The sequence below is a fragment of the Zeugodacus cucurbitae genome, chromosome 6 (genome assembly GCF_028554725.1).
Source record: "Zeugodacus cucurbitae isolate PBARC_wt_2022May chromosome 6, idZeuCucr1.2, whole genome shotgun sequence".
Classification (NCBI taxonomy): domain Eukaryota; kingdom Metazoa; phylum Arthropoda; class Insecta; order Diptera; family Tephritidae; genus Zeugodacus; species Zeugodacus cucurbitae.
In genome coordinates, this window is record NC_071671.1 from 16354487 (window position 1) to 16368545 (window position 14059).

Consider the following 14059-nt stretch of genomic DNA (forward strand, 5'->3'; position numbering starts at 1 on the left):
TAAAACCATACAAATTTGTATAAATATGTTTTACATAAGACCAAGTCCAATATAAATTTAAATATAAATATATATGTATATGTACAAAATACAGTTAATCGGCATTGTCAGCGTTGACGTTGACGTCGCAGTCGCATTGATGGCATGCATGCAGCAGCGTTGTTTGTTTGTTGTTTTTGTTTTTTTTGTGGTTTTATTTGTTTTTGTTATTGTTTTGAGTGTATTTTTGTTGTTGTTTTTGTTTTATTTGCGGTGCAAATTAACGGCATTATTATAATTATTATTTATCATATTGTCCGTAATTTGGCCAATTCGTGTTTGCATATGTGTGTATTTTTCAATTGTTGTTTTTGGTTTTTGTAGTGTATTGAAATTTTGCGATTAACATTATTAATATCATTATTGGTGTTATTAGTATGCGTTAATGTGTAAATATTGCCGTTGCGTTGCGTTGCGTCGGTGTTTTTATGCATATGTGTGTATGTGTTTGTGCGTGTTTATTAGTTTTTGTTTGCGGAGATTGCATCAGTGTTTCATATTCAAGTTAAATTTTTGGTTTAAAGTCGTGAATTAATATTTGGTTTTTGTATAATTGAAATTTTGTGATTTTCAGATATTTTTATTGCATTAATTTTGTTTATAATTTTTTATTTGTTTTCATAATATTTAGTATTATTTTATGTAAAAGTTATGAAATAGCATTTCCAAATTTTTTTAATGCAAATTCAAATACAATTTTTTTTTTAATTTTTTACCAAGTTCAAATTTTTATTATTTTATTTTACATTTATTTTTAATTAAAAAAATATATATATTTGTTATTTATTTTTATTTGTATTGTTATTGTCATATTTATTTTTAATATTTCGAAAATAATTTTATTTTGTTAATAGCCATAATTGAGAATTTTATTTATTTATTTTTTAGAAATTATATCAATATAATTGACAATTTCATATTTTATTTTATTTTTTTTTATAATTGTTTTTTGTATTTATATAATATGTATTCAATGTAATTGTAAATTATTTAAATATCAATTGTTGATTTAAATAAATTAAATTATTTTTTTTTAAATTTATAATTAATTAATTTAGCAATTTTTAATTTTTTTATTTTTGTAAAAGTCGGACATTCATATTTGTATTATAAATTAAATATTTTGTATATAGTTTTTATATAAATTATGTAAAATTGGTGTAATTGTTTGTATATAATATAAAATAGTTCGAAATAAAAATTGCAACATTTTTAGTAATATATTTAAAAATTGTAAATATAAAAAATAATTTAATATTTTGAGTTTAATAATTAAAAAATAATTAATTGCAAAAAAAAAAGTTTTTTTTGATTGTTATAAAGTTTGAATTTATAAAAAAATTAAAATGTTATGAAAACAAATTTATAAAACAAAATTTTTTTAACAAAACAAAACAAAATTTTTGAAATTTTAAATAAATAAAAAAAAATATTTTTTTGTTCAAAAAATGTCAACAATTTTTTTTTAATTTTTTTACAAAAAATTTCAAGTAAATAAAATAAAATAATATTTTTTTGTTCAAAAAATGTCAAACAAAAATTTTATTTTTTTACAAAAAATTTCGAATAAATAAAATAAATTTTTTTACACAAAATTTCAAATAAATAAAATAAATTTTTTTTTCCAAAAAATTAATAAAATATTTTGATTAAATATCATTGATAGTTTTTCAATAATTGATTTTTAAGTTTATTGATGCATTTAATGTTTAATATAATTATGAATTAGAATTTGTATTTTTTTTTTAATTAATTTAAAACAAATATAGAAATTAAGTACATATTTTATTTTGTATTAGTTTTAAATTTTTAAATAAAGGCAATAAAAAAATATGTTTTTATATTTATATATCATTTTTGTTTATTGTTATTTATTTATTATTATTTTGTATTTATATTTTTATTTAAATATATTAGTTATTTAGAATTTTTCAATAATTAATAAATATTTTTTAAACAATTAATTATTTGAATTGTAGTAAAATAGAATTAATTAATATTTTTTTTGGTTAGTTAAGCATTTTTATTTTATTTTTTGCATGCAAATTTGTGTATTTCGTGCATTTTAATTTCAAATTTGTTTTATATGTGTGTGTAAATATTTTTTTGTTTTTGTTTTTTGCCATTTTTGCGAATTAAATGTATAAAAAAGTGGAAGCATGTAATTTGGAGAAAGAAGAAAAATTCTAGATTAATCACTGAAATTAAAGAGCTTAGAAAATAGTAGAAATGGTATTAGATAATTAATTTTGCTAAATATATATGTTGATAATATTAAATAATATAGTATAATATGATATAAAATAAATAAATAAATATATATATATATTATATTATAATATAAAATTCAGCTAAAAATATATTTAATAAAGTGTTAAGCAGTTCTAAATGAGAAAAACAGTAAAATTTCTGAATGATTTGTATATAAGTGAGTTTAACTACATTAAAAAATTATTATTTTATAATTAATTTGATTAAATTTAAGCACCAAAAAATTTATTTTTTTCACTATTCGATTTTTTTAAGTTTCAATAGTTCAAAAAAATATTATTTAAAAATTTTATTTTGTGTATAAAATAATTGCAGCAGTTGCTTTAAAATTATACCCCAATCAAGGCAGCGCGCCTAAAACCACACCACACGACATAATCATTTGCAGCAAAAACACGATTAAAAAAAAATTTAATGACAAAACCGCGTTGCATAGTTTTTGGCGTCGACACTGGCGACGCGCATGCAACAGGCTCTAGCTGACATCCACGCAAAGGCAGCCATTTAAATGCGAAGCGCATACTCCCACACACACACACGCACACACTCGCTCCGGCATGAGCTCGCTGTGATGTTTTTCTGGCTGCAGGCGAGCGTCGTTTTTGTGCTTGCACGTGTGTGTGTGTGCAGTTGGCGCGCTTGTACAAGTTAATAAATGCAAATTAACGCCCACCGCAAATGAAAGGGGTGGTGGAGAGAGCGTGGACCGCAACAAAAATTTGGTTGTCGAAAAAATTGGCGGACGGACTTAATGTGTGCATATATACATATATAGTCGGTGGGTGAGCAAATATGAAAACAAGTATGCAAATTAGTCCTCTATAGTGGAGCATAATAAAAATAGCGGAGAGGCGCGTGAAAAAGGAGTTTGCTGTTGAAATAAGTTCATTTGCATTGGAGTTTATTCTATGTGGGCAGTAATGTATGCGTGTATGTTGATTGCGTTTTGTATTAACTCTTGGGCGTTCTGGCAATGTATATATGCCTATTTTTAGAACAAAAAATATATTTAAAAAAATGTAAAAAAAGTTTTAAATAATGATAAATTTAAATATTTTTTTAAAATTAATTTATGAAAATAAAATGTTTTCAAAAACCCTAATTAAAAATAAATAGAAAAACTTAAAAAAAAATGAATTTATAAAAAAATATCTAATAAAAGCATTTCCTTAATTTTGAATATAATATTTTAAATTTTTAATTAAATATTTCAAAAATTATTTATATATGTATACTACTACTTAATTTGAATACATAACAATTTGTTTATAGCAATTTGGGAAATGTTTTAATATTAATGTTTTAATATTCAATTATTAATATATTTTTTAACTTTTTTTTTTATCTTTACGTGAAAAGTTTTAAATAAAGAAAATAAAAAATAATTATAATTGAATTGAAAACTATTTCTTAATAAATCGTTTACTTAGGGTATTGAAATATTTTCCAAAAAATATTTTTTTTATAATTTTTTTACAAAACATTTTTTTTTTTTAATTTTTTTTATAAAATATGAGAAACATGAAAATATTAAAAAAGTAAAAATTTTGAAATAAAATATTAAATTTATATTTGTCTAACGTTCTCACATTAAAATGTTTCTTTTTAACCGCAGCAATTTTCTGAAAAAATGTTTAACCACTTGGCGCTCAATAAAAGATATATTTTCATTTAAAAATTTTACTATTTTCCCACAACGCTGAAGCAAATAATAATAACATAAACCATACAAATATATATATATATATATATTTATGCAAAAATCAGCTAATAAATATGTTGTTGTGTTGTAGAGTTTCATAATTGTTATTCGTTTTTCGTTGCAAGTAATGTTATTATTATTGTTATTGTTATTGTCGTCATTGTTTTTGGTGGCTGTGAAAGTTTTTCTACGTTGGTGATCAACTTTTATGCAGTTTTTTTGTCGGTATGAAATCAGCGGCAACTAGTTAAAAACATACATGTATATGTGGTGTTGTTGTTTTGTGTAATGTTGTTGTTGCAAAATATTTCCATGCATAATTTTTGCATTTTCACGCAATTGCATAGCGTTACTGGCTTTGATGGTATATTTGTTTACTTATGTATGTGTGTGTTAGTCAATATTGGCATGGTGTTAGTCTGCTAGCTAACTAGCTTGTGTTGTTGCTTGTATGTTGTTGCAAATGCGTTGTAAGCTGGGAAAGCGATAAAAATATGTAAGCTGCTATTAGTACATAAGCTTGATAAGCAAAGCAAAAATATAAGCAAAAAAATACAAGTGCGATATGAACAAAATTGTTGCATATGATTGAATAAAAAACAATTAAATATGAAAAACAATTGCAACAAAAAAGTAAAAATATATATGATATTTTTTGGTAATTTAATATATAATATTAAATGATCTAAAATTTTCGCGGGAATATTAAAAAATTAAATCATAGACAGAATCTGAAAAATATTGTTAAATTTATTATCATAAAACATTTTATTTTTTTTTTCAATATCTTTTATCTAAAAAAACTAAATAAATTTAATTTTAGAAAATATTTTTTTATATAATTGTTTGTATATTTTATTTAAAAATTTAATTTAGTAGTTTTAATAGTAGAAACGGAATGTAAAAATGTTATTTTTCATATTATTTATTTGTTCTAGAAAAATTGGTTAAAACATGAATTTATGTATTTGAGTTTAAAATATTTTAAATTTCATAATATTTTATGGTAATATAATATACTGTTATTTAATTTTTTGGTAAAATTATTCACTTTTTTTTCTAATTTTTTTATGAAAAATCTTATAAAATTAATCATAAATAAAAATTTTGTCTAATTAATTAAGTTAAAATCATTTATTTTTTAAAAGAAAATATAAACTATTGTTTTATCATTTAAAATTTTTTTTGTAGGTTATATTTTTTTAATTAATGTTTTTTTTTTAGAATTACTGCTATTAAAGGGAAAATTCGTAAAAAACTTAAGAAAGATTAAAAACATTTTTGTATAATTAAAAAAATTAGTTTTCACTATAATATTAATTTAAATTATTTGTGTGAAAATTTAATAGTTAAATTTTTTTTTCATAATTTTCCAAATGAATTAATTTTATAAAATTTAAAATTTTGTAGTGAAAATTGGTTATAAAAAAGTAATAGTTTCTAAATAAATAAATAAATTATTTTCCAAAATTATATAGTTTAAATATTTATATGTATTGTAAATATGACCTCCACTAAAATAAAACATCATAAAATAATTTTAAAAAATATTTATATTAAAAATAGTGCACGTTTTGTTAATCACAAAAAAAGCTGTACAAATTGCAAGGGCGTCAGCAGTGTTAAACAATCCTGGCAAGCAAGCAGAAAAGCCAAAATAAAGCAAAAGCGATGTTTGTAAGCACAGCTAAAATAAAAAAATATAAATTAAAATATATTTTTAAGCATAAATGTTAGGATTAGTAGTCAAAAGTGTAAAGTAAATCAGCTTATACGAATATGTGGTTGCATGTTGGACTGAAGCGATTTTTGTTTGCAAAACTTTTTACTGCAGCGCTGTAAGTAATCACAAGAAACATTTTCATTTTAATTATCAATTGCAAAGGCTTTAGCGAAATAAACATATGAAAAAGCTACTAAATAACACTTATTATAAAATAACTTACGTTTTAACAAGTTCACTAACTTACAACAACAAATATTTATAAATAAACATGAATATGAAAGCTCTTATAAAGGCGGGATCGGCGGGATTTTCGAAATTCATACTTACTACCAAAAAAGCCTGGAAGAGGAGTTTATATGCATGTAAATATAAAATAATGTAAATTTAATATATTGAATACAGTATTGCTTGTGAAATTCAACAAAAATAATATTTTATACAATATATAAATATTTTATTTTAGAAATATAAATTGTTATAAAATGAATGAAATAAAATAATATTTTATAAAATAATATATTCTTAAAGAAAAATCTCAAATTAAGCTCACATAAAGATTTTCAATTTCTGGTTGGAAATTAAAAAAAAGCTCGCAGAAAATTTTCAAAACTAAAAGCTCAGACAGAAGTATATTGAGTAATTTGAAGCTCTAAAAAAGCTCCAGGAAAGTTTTCCCAAAAGCTCATTTGAAACTTTAAACTTATTTTCCCAAAATATTTTATGCAATATCTAATCATACAAATTTGTTTTTCGCTACAGTATTTAACGTTTAAATACATTTTAAATATTTCTTTGATTTTGTCGGCCTTTTCGCGCTTTCAAAGAAGCTTTGATTTTAGAGCTTTTTAAAACTGGCATACAGATTTGTCTTTCGCTACAGTATTTAACGTTTAAATACATTTTAAATATTTCTTTGATTTTGTTGGCCTTTTCGCGCTTTCAAAGAAGCTTTGACTTTAGAGCTTTTGAAAACTGTTCTCAAAGCTTTTAAATTGATGTGAATATATTATTGTGAATCAAAAGAAGTTATCTTCAAAACATTAAAATAATATTCTCGAAAGAAATAATAAAAGCTCCAAAGCCATCAATTAATGATTATTCAATTTACTTTTTTAAAGTGAAATTTCTTCTCTTTTTAGAGTTTTATCATCATATTAGACAAATAAATAACATTTATAATTAAATTTAATGCAACTTAAAAGCATAAAATAAAAGCTTGCAACATTAAAAATAACAATTTTTTGAACTACTTAGCTATGTAATTTAAAAAAATATATATATGTATTAATATATCTATAATACAACTAAATATGAACACACAATAATTTGCACTTATGTACATACTTTTCTTCCAGCCATGCATACGTGTTTTACGAGCTTTTTTAAAAGCTTTTGCTGTATATGCTCGAATTCATCTGATATTTCAACTATTACGGTACATACAAATGCATACGTGTAGTGTGAGCGAGCGTTTGTGCTCGGTAGTAAAAGAGACGTAATCCAACTCCAATGGGTAAGCTTAGATGTTTTTAAATGTTATTTATCTATTATGGACTATTTTAAATATACATTGCTGTAGTTATGATAAATAATTATTATTTAAAACTATAATATACAAATTTCTATAAAAATATTATACAAAAATGCAAAACGTGTAATTAGAAAATAAAGTGGAATTGCTTTAAGAAAATATTTATTTGCTTGTGAACAATTTTTAATATAAAATGAGTTTGTCAACATACTTTTTTCACCAAATGTCTGCAATAAAAATATATTTGTTAAGAATTTAACTTTTACTGTGCCATAACTTTGTTAGAGAAAATAAAATATTATCTTACTTGTCGACGGCTTACATACATACATATGTATACACATATGAAAGCTTCCTAAATCAGTATATATTTTGTAACTTTATTAAAGGAAATTATAATTAATAGTAGTAACAAAATAACTCTATTGTTAGAGGTGACATTTGGATGCAAGGTTTGAAGAGTTTTAAATAAGTGAAGACTTTTCTAGAAATATATTTTTTAGGACGTTTTTTTTAGTACCACGTTTTGTAATGAAAGATTAAAGATAAAGGAAAGAGTTCATAACACTACTTTCATCGAAGTCAATCACAGTTGACAAGACTATTAACCAATACACTAAAGCTTGCCACACGTTTGGAGAGCTTTTGAAATACATTTTTTTGAAGTAGATTTTTTTTTTAATATAATTGTTCAACTGATCGTTGCAGACTGCTTCAGATTTTTACTACTGGTCTTCTAATGATAGAAAACTTTCACGAAATTTTTAAAATTGAGGATTAAAGCCAAATTATCAGTATCTGACCGAGTAAAAGCAAGAGCTTTTTTTAATTTTTTGAGTACTTTTCTTCTCTAGCAGTTCTTACAAGAGCTTTAAGCTCATGGCTTAGGCATGTTGCCGCAAAAGCACTTTTCTTAACACTTTGCTTCTGGTAAAACATGGTTTTAGTCTAGATTTCAACGAATACTTCAATTTATTTTTGAAATATGATTGTGAGAGCTTTTACAAAGCTTTTTGAGCCGTGCCTCAATGTGGTTTTTTGCAGAAAAGTTATTAAGAAATAATTGCTGGAGCTTTTGATGATTATATGTACTAAAAGTGTCTCATTAAGGGATATTATATTTATGCAGTCAAGAGAACAGCTTAAAGCATTTCTAAATTATATTATTATGTTAGCTATTAAGAAATTAGAAAATTATATCGAGCATTTTATCAATATCTATATAAACAGTAGAATAACAACAAGCATAAAACATTTAAAATATTTTCAAAAACAGTTAGTAAATATTTGAACTCAAGAACCCACTACTTACTAAATACGAAAGAACATACCGAAACACAACATTAAATAATTTACATAATTCAAAGAGTAGCGCTTACAGTTCATTGGCAGGCATCTAGACATGTTCCATTAACACTTGATAAAGTTTTCATTTTTGTTTTTTATATGTTTTCAGTAAATATGTGTCATTTTTGTCCCAGCAGTGTAGCAGGCTTACCTTGAAAAGTGCGTTAAATACATACATACATACATATAAACAATTTGTGAGTAATATTTCACTAAATATACGCTTGATTATATTCAAATGTTAACGGTAAAAGCATGCTTTGCAATTAATTACATACATACAGTTTATGGTAATTATGCCAGTAATCAAGTAATTAGTATTAATTTTCAAACATTATTGATATATTTAATAATTTAATATGTATAAAGAGTAAGACAAACGAAAATATTTTATGTTTTACACATAAAAAATAAAAGTGAAATTAACGAAATTTAAAAAGTTTTTTTTTTTTTGTTTTCCAAATGTATACTTAGGCACATTTACGAGTACGATTACGATTACGAGTACGAGCAATGAGAGCGAACCCACTCACGTTTCATACATACTGGCTGTGGCTAAAGAGAGAGAGAGAGTGAGTTATATATATATAGATATATATCTTTAGATAAAAATATATATTACATATTATTTATATTTAAATTAAATTACATAAACGATAACTGTTTACTTAATGAAGGAAAACGTTTTTGGTGCAACGGCACGACTAACTTCTTCATTTTTTTGGCAACTAGATTAAGTGTTCTTCAATCTCCGGTAATATTTTTATTTTCTATTAAATAATTTTTAAAATAAATAATTACATTGTAATACTTGCGTTACAGAGTGACCGTTAGAGTAACACCTGTGTGCGGTGTTACATGACCTTGTTGGATATGCTGTGGAAAAAGCGAACGAATGGGCGTACGAACAAACCCGACTTCCCAGTGAAAGTGTTAAACTAGACTTTCAACACTTTTTAGACACAAAAATAAATTTCCACAAGAGAGACACAGTGAAAAAGAGTAGAGCGGAGTGGGGTCCAACTATGATTAGGTACATGTATTTCTTTCCCCAAACAATTATGTCGAAGGAGCGTGAGGGTAGGGTATATACATACATATATACACGTTTGGATGGTTTTCCAAAATGCTCCGCAAAATACTACCAGTAACTTGGTCATGTGAACGCTTTTTGTGCTGGATAAGCGGCAGAAATGCTGAAGATGAGCTTAAAAGCTTTTATTTGTTTTCGGAATTACGCTAAGTTTGGACTTTATTCAAGCTAATATACATACAGTGGCTTCAAAAATCCCACATTTTGGTTTAAAAGCTGTAATTTATAAGAGGAGCTTAAAGCTGCTGGTGTGATTTGGTTAGAATTTTCACAAAAATTAATAATTGTTAATATATTTTGCTTTGAATTTTTGAGCTGAAACGGTGGGGCAATTTGTTTTTCGTGGTACATATTAGCATAAAAAATTTAAATGAGCTTTTAAGCACATAAAATAAGTATGTTTTGTTGCTGAAATAAGATTCATAGTTTTGAGTCTGAGTCTTAAACTCTTAAGGCTGTAAAGCTCTTGATGAGCTTTCATATTATGTACTTCATGAAAAAGCTTACGTATATAAAGTAAAATGTATCAGTAATTTTACATATATTTTAAAATTTTTACAGCTTAAAAAGTCGTTTGTGATTTTTAATTTTTTTAATAAAAGCTCAGTTTGAAAAGCTTTAGAAATTTTATTAACTCTACAAATTGAAACTAATAAAACGGCACTTAAAAGGAGTTTTAAAGAAATTCCAACTGGTTTTTGATATACCGGTACTCGAAAGCTTTTTGGGTGTAATTATTAAGAAGCTTTCATTGACTTTAAATTTACAAATAGCTTTTACGTGTATATTATGTACAGTTTTTTGGCAACATATCATTCATTGCTTACTCTTATTTATTGAGCGAAGCTTTTTCAATTGTTTAAATGTGTACATATTTTAAGCCAACTTACTTATATTTAAACATATTTAAATAGTGCTTTGGTACGCCAACGATTTAATATATGCATATATACGTTTTTTATTGCGATCACACCAAAAGTTTAGTTAAGCTCATGGAAATAAGCTTTCAAAAATTTACCTTGACGTGAATAATCTTAAAGCCACCCGTATTTCTGTTTTCTTTGAAGCAGAAAAGCTTTAAATTTTTGTCCAAAGCTTAAAGCTCTTTGGCTAAAGCTCACACTATTATAAGGCGGTTATGGTATTGCGCCCCGAAACACACCTATAACTGTCTTCACACAAAAATTAATTCTAGCAATGAAAAAGTTTAAAAAAAGTACAAAAATATTATTTTTCTACCAACAATGAAAGCTATAAAGAATTAATAAAAGCTCATAAGTTACTTTTTGCGATATCTTGTGTCATTTGTGTGATACATACTATATGCATATCATTTATGGGCTTGCAAATGTGGTTGTTGTGTAAATTATTTACTTGTTTCTGTATATTCATATGGTGTATTGAATACAGTTTCAGTAGCCGACATGCAATTTTGAAAAAAAAAATTAACAGTTACTTAATACACATAATGATATATTTATATTGTATTTAATACATTTTCAATGCAGCATTGCTTAAATTGTACAAAAGCTTTTAAGTTCGTTCATGTTCCAGCACAAAAATTGTTTTTTTTTTTATCAACACTAATTCAAGTTTTATTGAAAGCTACAGATGCAGTAATATTTTGCAGAGGAGTTGGTTTGGTCTCACATACAATATACGTGATACATATGTATAGAAATTCGAGTATATATATATATTTATATGGCAACGCTGGTGATTTCGAGCGAAAATAAAAAAGTGTGGAAAAGAGCGGGTAAACAAAAATGAGCTTTTAATACGTATAAGCATAAAGATTAAAGCTAAAAGGGAAAAATCTTTTAAAATATTTATATTAAGTAAGGGGAGTAGAAGCGTAAAATAGCAAATATAAAAAGTAGCGTTAAAAATATGAAAGAAAAAATAATTAAATTGAAAAATCTTTAAGGAGAAAAGAGTAAAAAGCTTTGCATGAAATGAGTATGTTAAGTCGTGAAGAGAGCAAAACGAATTCTAATACTTACTATACTAAATAACTAGTTATGGATATGGAAAGGCTATGCGTTTTTATGGTTTATCAAAAGCTTATTTTCTTAAAAATATTATTTATAAACATATTTATATTTTTTTTTACTGCAGCATTGGAACTCATTCGAGCGCTTGGCAAATGGCAAAGCACAATCGTTGATCCAGCCATTAAGAGATTTAAAAGCGTGTGTTTTAGCCAGCAAAGAGGATGCATAAAGGTAACATACAACAGACACCGGCGCAAAGAGAGACGAACACAAAACACCATTATCCCAAATAGTAATTACTCTCAGTAAGAAATATGTGAACGCAAATGGACAATAACATACACTAATGTCTTATGTAATTGTGTTTAATGTAGCGAAACGGCGGTATACAACGAATGACACAAGGATGGGGACGTCAACGAGCTTTTAGGAAATGATAATGAAAATGAGCGGATTTGTATGAAGCAAAATGAGGATGAGTATGCCTTGGACTTAGGTGAGAGCAACTGAAAAGATATGTAAATTATATTAGAAAATAAAATAAAAATTTCATAATTAATAAAAAATAATTTGAAAAAAATTTGTAATAATAATGAAAATAATTCAAAAATGTAATAAAAAATTTGAATCATTAAAATTAAAAAATATTATAAATAATTAAAAGTGGGTAACATATGTATGATTAGATAATAAAAAAATATATAAAATAAAAAATTTAATTTCCTTAAATTTTTTTATTTGAAGAATTGTATTTGTTTTATTGAAAAGTTGCTAGCAACATATAAGTTTAAGGATCGCAGGAAACTTTATTGCTAGCGAAATCAATACTTTCTATTAGTAATAATCTTTGTTTAAATATTTAGTTTTTTCTGAAAATATTGTCATCATTCTTTTCATAGCAACATTATTGCTAGCTCTTTTAAAATGTTGCTAGCAGCATGTTACAAAACATTGTTAATAATTATTGAAATTCAAAAATAAATCAGTCACTAAAACTTGTGCACCTTTGATTGATTGATTTGCAATGTTTATTTTACTAGCAACATATTGCTGGATATACAAATATTAAGCAACATAATTGCATGCTATTTTAAAATATGTTTCTACATAAAATTGAGTATGCAAAATGTTTAGCAGTTCTTCTAATTATCAAAGAATATTATTGCTAGCAACATTTGTTTAGCAACAAAGTTTCTCAACATTTTATTACAATTTATTAAATAAAAGAAAATTATTAAAAAATTTTGGCAATAAATAGTAATATTTAAATAAATGTTGCTAACAAATTTTGTTTAGCAACAAAGTTTATAACATTTTTTTATTTTGAAGTGATTTACGTCAAACGTTTTAAAAATTTGTGTTTTTGAATTTGTAAAATAGTAAAATGTTGCTAGCAAGTTTCGTTTAGCAACAAAGTTTATCAACATTTTATTATTTTCAAATTTTAAGCGAAATAAATCTGAAGTTGTAAAATCATATGCTTCAAAAATTTATGTTTTAAAATTAGTAAAATAGTAAAATGTTGCTGGCAAGTTTCGTTTAGCAACAAAGTTTATCAACATTTTTTTTTATTTTTAAGTAAAATTCATCTAAAGTTGTAAAATCATATGTTTCAAAAATTTATGTTTTAAAATTAGTAAAATAGTTAAATGTTGCTTTCAAGTTGTGTTTAGCAACAAAGTTTATCAACATTTTTTTATTTTTAAGAAATTTCTGGCAACATTTATATGTATAGCAGCAAAATGTTTTAACAATATGGCTAAGTATGAATTAAGCAAAATACTTCAAAAATAATATATTGGATTCAGTTAAGAGAAAAATTAAAAAAAAAAAAAATAGAAAATTGCCAAGTAAAAGAAAATATTTATAAAATAATATAAAAAAATAAAAAGAGGTTCAAGTCGTTTTCGAAAAGACTCAACTGAGTAAATATTGCAAACAATAGAATATAAAGTCTATAAAAATGAATGAATAAAGCCGTTGAGAAGGTTGTACGTACAAATATAAATCTATAAAAGAGCAAATGGGCAAATGAGTTGGGTGAAAATGTGTGTGTATGTGTGTAATGGCATGATAACGAGCAGCAGTTACGAGCAATTTTAAGTTTTGAGGAAATTGTCTATGCAACATATGGGGTATACGACATGGTTTTGTTGTTGTTGGTTTCGTTTTTTGCTATGCACTAAACTAATTCATGAATGTACGAGTATAGTTTAAGTAAAAAAGCATTTTTGTTGTTTATAATTTTTAATATAAGTTCATTGTTTTTTTTTCTTAAATTTTCATTAAATTTTTACGCTTTCAAATTGTATAATAATAGTAATAGTTTTGTTCTTGTTGTTTTATATGTTATATT

At 24.4% G+C, this 14059-nt stretch overlaps 1 protein-coding gene and 1 long non-coding RNA gene across 16 annotated transcripts in view; one reads left to right on the forward strand and one right to left on the reverse strand.

The window, feature by feature from the left end:
• LOC105213249 (protein muscleblind) overlaps positions 1-14059 on the reverse strand; it is a 285776-nt gene that overhangs the window by 16885 nt on the left and 254832 nt on the right. The window lies entirely within an intron of this gene.
• On the forward strand, positions 9462-12636 carry LOC128922781 (uncharacterized). Its single transcript, XR_008471965.1, has 3 exons — positions 9462-9649; positions 11828-12008; positions 12078-12636. It is a non-coding gene; the product is annotated as an uncharacterized LOC128922781 (long non-coding RNA).